Here is a 5,549-nt window from a genome sequence, read left to right on the forward strand (position 1 = left end):
GCATCAGAAAAATTACTTTCAACATTAAAGATTATTATGCTATAAAAGTAAGAGAAATTGTCTATAATTACTTATTTAAAATGAATTTTAAAAAATATATGATTTAGAGATCATTATTATTAATTCTGGTTTGACGGTGACAATGACTAGAGAAGTGGACGGAGAATATGCTCTAGAAGCTGCTGCTTTGATGTTGGCCGATCACGGTTATTGCTGTATCGACGAATTCGACAAATACCTTCTCAATACGCGTTAATAATCTTGAAACATTCACTTCATTTAACAGACCTATGATTATAAATTATGTATTACATCTATCATCTAATTCTTACTAAATTAATAGTGTCTGCTTAAAGCCATGGAACAACAGAGTATCAGTATAGCCAAGGCAGGCATAGTTTGTACGTTACCAACAAGAACTACTATTCTAGCGGCAGCCATCCTGCCGGTGGGCACTATGACAAATCAAAAACAATAGCATAGAACTTGAAAATTAGCTCGCCAATGCTTTCGCGATTCGATCTGATCTTCATATTGCTGGATCAACCTAATGAAGTTTACCTTATACATGTTTTAGCACTATTTAGCATTATGGACTTTATAGAAACTGGATTTGCTGCTTTCTAGACACGTATTGGCTCCCCATGCAGATATCAAGATCGAGCGTATTTTCTATAATGCTGATGCCAGTACTTTAGAAAGGCACACTTTGAGGTAAAATTTTTACTTACATACAGGCCACATACTGTAAATACGTCATATATTGTATTTATAGATAAACTTCGAATGGAACCTGGAGAAACGTTAGATTCGTTACCACATGGATTGTTTAGAAAATATATAGCATACACACAAAAATACGTCAACCCACAATTGAGTGATAAGGCTAAAGAAGTTTTATTTAACATTAAGAAAACAGTTCCAATCAGGTGATTGCAGAAATATATAATTTTATATTATAAATATTAATACGTTGAATATTATAATTATTTTTTATATTACTTTTGTGGTAAACAAAATAAATGTATTTTAGATTTCAAAATTGTTGAGACAATTGCAGCTCAAGCCAGAAGTGGAAAAGAACTCAATATTTTCCAAAAAAGAAATACAAACTATAAGTGAACAAGTTGGTTTGGTAAAAAAAAATTTTACAAAGTGTTACAAAGCTTAAATATTCAAGGATACTTATTAAACAAAGGGCAGAATAATTTATCAGTTAGTTAGTGCCGATATTTAAAGTTATTCCTGATAAAATTTGTGGTATTTAATTATAATTTTTTTAATAAATATAATATTTTTATATTAATTTTTTATTTTGTGGTTATTTTATTATATTCTTTTACAATAAGGTCAGATATCCTCTTTTGTCAAAGAATTTCTTGGCTTCATTAACCTAAAAATTATAATTAATATTAATCATTAAATTGAAGTATGTAATTTTGCACAATGTACCATTATTAAATGGTTTCTTGAATTGCCTTTTAATTGTTTAATTAAGTGTAGATTACATTTTACTGGAACAGTTGCAAACTATATTTTCTTTTAAAATCGCGTTTCTTACAGCTTCTTCAAATTTTCTGCTGTGCAATTCCATTTTCCCAATCTTGTCAATTATTAAAACTGATTTGTCCCGAAACATCTTTATGCATAAATTTGTAACTAACACTGAAATTTATCTTACAGATTCTAAAACAGGCAATACTAAACATTCAAACTCATTTAATAAGACTGAGTATTGACCAACTTGTGGAGAATTTTTTGGCAAATTTTCATTTATGTTGAATAAATAAAAATAAAAATGATATTTATTTACTATTAAAACCTGCACCTTTTCCTGGTTATAGAAGTCCATTAACCGTTTAAACTAACTATGTCAAATCCAACACGAGTTCTGCCAGGGTGCACTTTTTCTTAAATACGTATTTAAAAGGTATTAAATAAATTTGTTTACAGAAATTAAATTTATTGAAAACAAATAAATAAAAGTACAAAATATGTGTATTGAATTTAAATATTAAAAATTAAACATATTTTTTTCACTTATCTTGATAACTCTGGAATGAAATGGGAACTCCAGTACATTTATCGAGAGCCACAAATAATCCTTCAAAGTGCCGCTGGTTGGCCACCCCTGGTATATAACCTTAATGAGAACACATGGAAGCGTTAGATAAATATTGAGACTCTCAATAGAAACCTCGCAAATACTAATAAGTCTGCTTGGTACCGTATTCTGTTTTAAATCCAGAAGCCAAGTACTAAGTGTAATCGTTCATTATTAATTTATAATTTAAGAGAGGCGTTGCCCTGTGTTAAATTCCCCATACAAACGCCGTCGATGACTTGAAGCAAATCTCAAAAACTTCGCAATCAATCTATTTCAAATTTTGGGTGTGGATTAATAAATGTTTGATCTTTGACATGACATAGTTTTGAGGCCGTAATATTCTTTAATAACAAATATATTAATGGCCAAACTTGGGTCATTTTCTACCATGTTTGTACAATAAATAACTCAAAATATACAGCATATTTTGGTAAATGTAATATTTTACGTCAAAGCTTAAATATAAAAGTTAAATATCTATTTAACAGTACCGTATAGAAACAATTTTCCTATAAAAATATTGTGTTTTTTAGATTTGCTCCAAATTAGCAAAATAATAAAATTTCATACGTAAACCGAATAATCATAGAAATCTGTAAGTATAAGTGATTGCGGCGGAGGAAGGGGGGTATGTCATGTGTTCCACACATTATTCATAGTGACCTATTGAGTGGACGTATTCAGGGAAATTTGTACATTTTTATACCAGTTATTATAGCAATAAAATTTAAAAACTCTTTGATTCATAATACTACTAATATCACAATTACAAAGTGGCCACATGTAAGAAAGCCAATGACATGTGAGTCTGTATCACACAAGAACTTCAAAAATAATATATATTTTTTTAAAAAATATTGATAATTGATATATATTTTAAACTCATTATTTAAATAGTTATCAAATTATTAAAATAGTAAATTTTTAACCTGGAAATCTAAACAGGAAATTCGGCTTATTGTTCAATATAATATAATACAATACTATTTTCATTATCTGATAAATTAAAATCAAAATACTTTTTTGATGTATAATTACAGTAAACTAATGCGTAAACCTTATAATTTGAATGGAATTTATAGGAATTTAACGTAGTGAAACAAATTATTTTAAAAATTAATATTTTATTAAATTGACATTTTTTTGTCCTCTTTTCCTGCGCTTCTCACCCTCTTCTATTTAATAGTATCTCTTGTCCTAGTCAATTAAAATAGAATCTTTCTAATTTCGAAAACATTTTGTTATTCCAAAAATTCGTCTTTTAGTTTATTTTTTGGACCTGAATATACAATAAAATAGCACAGATTAGTTTCAATAATATTTAATTGATCTTGTATCTGAAAGATATATTCTATTCTTTTAATTAATAATAGAATTTAAATCGGTTTCCGTATTTGTATAACGTATTTATTATATTTGTTTATATGATAAAATGTGATTGGTTAGGTTAGTTGTATAACTATACGACAAAATATCACAAAACTTATTAGCACTAAAAAAAGTTAATAATTGTATACTTTATTATATTTTTAATATATATTATTGTATTATATATTAATTTTATATAATTTTTATTAATAAAAATATATTAAGAATTCATTACTATTATAAATTTCATAATCTATTAAAACCAGTAAATTCACTATATGTAAGAGATCTCAAGTGCGGTCCTGTTCCATGCAAAAAAATTGCAGACGAACATTTTAGAACCGAATGTTTGTTTGATTTCGTGGCGGCACCACATTACGGGCTATGTTTTGTTTTGCATCCTTTAGTAAACGCCGCTCATAATATTGACGACTGAGCAATCTTTTCAAAACCCCCCACAAAGTAGCGATTGTTCAGTTAAGGTTGTTCCGTGGTCACGAAAGGATCGTTCGGTGAACCAAATTCTACGCAATTGGTCCGTAAGAAACTAACCCAACACTCAGTTTTTCGGTGAGTAGAATACACTTTAGCACATTCATAACATGTATATATTATTCATCCAGAGGCGTAGAACGTAAATCAGACAATTTTGTATATAGACAGTTTTAGTTCATACTTCTAGTAAAAAAATCTAAATATTTAATGAGAGTTGTAATTTTTTATTTTTTATATTGTAGTTTAAGAAATTTTAATTAAACTGAAGTGCATTTTGAATCGGATATTAATGTGTACGACTTTTGTAGTTACGATTATGATTGTTTAATTCGTTATTATAGCAGCTAATTGTTGTCTTACTTCTAACATATTTATTTTTAAGAGAAATTTTAATTAGTTATGATATAATATATTGGTAACTAAGAATTATATTCATATCGTACGAAAGTATTACAGTTTTTTACCATATCGCATTCGACATTAGAAGTTCCAAAATAAATTCTAACCAATAAATGTTCTATCAACATTAATGAAATATATAATATTTCTATAAACAACAATAATAAAAAGTTCACACATTTAAAAATTAAAATAAAAAATTAGTAGGGAGAATAACAATGCACAGTAACAAGCCATTCTGAATTCGAAGTGTAACTGCAGATCTGTCGCTGACCCTTTATATTAATATACTTTCTATGTTATTTAACTTAGATTTCACACATTCTATTGAAAATACGAAATTATTTTTCTAAAAAATGTTACACATTTTATACTTGTAATCTAGTTTATATAAAATAATTCGAAATGTCCGCAAAGGGCATCATAAGACAGCATCAATTCGTACAATGTGACCAATACCAGATGCCACCACCATGATGAACTGTTGGCTTTTAATATTTAAAATCGTTTCTCGTTCCAATTAGTCTCCGTAGATATTGTCTACAATTCAAACAAGTTATACTTAGTTTTGTAGTACCGTAGTAAGATGTGTCGATATTTTAAAGCAGCGATTTAGGAGCGGTAATTCTTTGGAACAGCTTTGTCACGAGGTGAGAAAAGCTGCACCCCGCACTTCGCCAAAACGGTATAACAATTACATGGGAATTTCGGGCTCATTTTGGGCTAATTTCGGCCCAAAAGTAAAAATTTTGGGCTCGAAAAATAACCGCTTTTTTTTTCATTTTAAAGTGCGGGGTGTAGCTTTACCGTAAAGCTACACCCCGCACTGAGTTTCAAAGGCTGGGGCTATCGAATCAAAAAAATTTGCATGCAGGAATTTCGAGCTCTTTACGGGCTCACGAATGGTCAAAAGAAAAAAAATGTAGCTCAAAAAATAATGGGTGATTTTTAAAATTTTAAGATTTCTACGTACTTGCACTTTTCTCATTGACATTACACGGTTAATTCTGTCGATTCCGAAGTGTTCTTGGTACTGAAATTTCGGGCTCGTTAAGGGTTAATTTCGGCCCAAAAGAAAAAATTTTGGGCTCGAAAAATAACCGTTTTTTTTTTTATTTTTAATGTGCGGGGTGCAGCTTTACCGTAAAATTAGACTCCGCGCTGAGTTTCAAGGGGTGGG

The sequence above is a fragment of the Aethina tumida genome, chromosome 6 (genome assembly GCF_024364675.1).
Source record: "Aethina tumida isolate Nest 87 chromosome 6, icAetTumi1.1, whole genome shotgun sequence".
Taxonomy (NCBI): Eukaryota; Metazoa; Arthropoda; class Insecta; order Coleoptera; family Nitidulidae; genus Aethina; species Aethina tumida.